This window comes from Theropithecus gelada, chromosome 6, assembly GCF_003255815.1.
Source record: "Theropithecus gelada isolate Dixy chromosome 6, Tgel_1.0, whole genome shotgun sequence".
Lineage (NCBI taxonomy): Eukaryota > Metazoa > Chordata > Mammalia > Primates > Cercopithecidae > Theropithecus > Theropithecus gelada.
The window spans coordinates 100,539,929-100,541,254 of record NC_037673.1 but is presented as its reverse complement, the minus strand read 5'-3'; the positions used below and the strand labels follow the sequence as shown (position 1 = coordinate 100,541,254).

Genomic DNA, 1,326 nt, shown 5'->3' with positions numbered 1-1,326 from the left:
GAAGAGTTTATTATAAAGTTCATGTGAATGGACAAACAAGCAAAAAATAGGATGATTGTAAAAATTGTGAAAAGGGTATGCTGGCCATGTCCTATATGAAATGTATTATGTATCTCTATAATTAAGATGGTAAGATATTACACCATGAATGGGCCAGAATAGCACATCTGGAAATGGACACATTTGCAAATACAAATTTAGTATATCATAAAGGTTGCATCAGAAATCGGTGAATTAAAAATGTACTTTATACTAAGTGGTATTGGGATACTGGCATAGTTATATGAAGAAAACAAAATTATCTTCTTACTGTATGTACAAATATTAGAAGAAAACATGTATGGATTCATCTATAAATCTAAAAGTAGGTAAAATAGTCTTACCTGTGACTCACCATGTAGAAGCAATAAAAGTTAATTTTAGTTAGGTAACTTGTCAAAAATATCTATGACAAATAAATATTATGATCAACAATGACAAATGACAAAATAGTGAAACACACTTGCAACAAAAATGTTTAAAGTCCATCAAGAATCATTAAATAGGACTTTACGATGCAGGAATTTTGTAATACAGACAATTTAGATACATCCTAAGGACAAAAAGAAATGCAAGGTGTTGCTTTAGCAGCACATATACAAAAATTGGAATGATACAGAGATTAGCATGATGCCTGACCAAGGAGGACATGCAAATTATGAAATGTTTTATATTTCTGTACACTTAAAATGGTTAAAATGGTAAATTGTATGTAGTATATATTTTGCCATAATTAAATATATATAAATATGAAAAAATTTTAAAATAATGTGGAAAGCAAAAAAGTGTTAGACAAGGACATCTTCAAATGTTTTCAGTAATCATAATTTCAGGAATAATAATGGTATTGGTTTCATTATGTTTACATTGATACTAAAAAAGTAAAATGACTAACTTATTATATCAGTCACAGTAATAACAATGAGAATAAAAACCAGACATGATCTTCCATCGATGTGACACAGCTGAAAGCTTACAACTCCTCCTATGAAGTGTTCTTACTAAAAAGTAGGACATAAATTATTAGATCAACACTCTAGTTTTTCACAGGAAATAAAGAGGTCTGCAGACCATCTTAAGTGTCACAAAAGGTTACAATTCACAATAAGCAAAATCAATAAGCAAAATCTTAAACATGCCAAATTATACAGAGTCAATGCCATGGGTTTCTTTATTGAATAAATTGTAAAAAAATGAAATAAAATAAAATAAAACTATACCAATTTACTGCAATGTGTATACTCTCCTGATTCAAACAAACTGACTCTAATTTACAAACACTATGAG

General features: G+C 28.8%; 1 non-coding gene across 1 annotated transcript; it reads left to right on the top strand.

The window, feature by feature from the left end:
• The first annotated feature begins 615 nt into the window (after window positions 1-615).
• Window positions 616-717, top strand: LOC112627208. The gene has a single exon (XR_003120066.1). It is a non-coding gene; the product is annotated as a U6 spliceosomal RNA (small nuclear RNA).
• The last annotated feature ends 609 nt before the right edge of the window (window positions 718-1,326 follow it).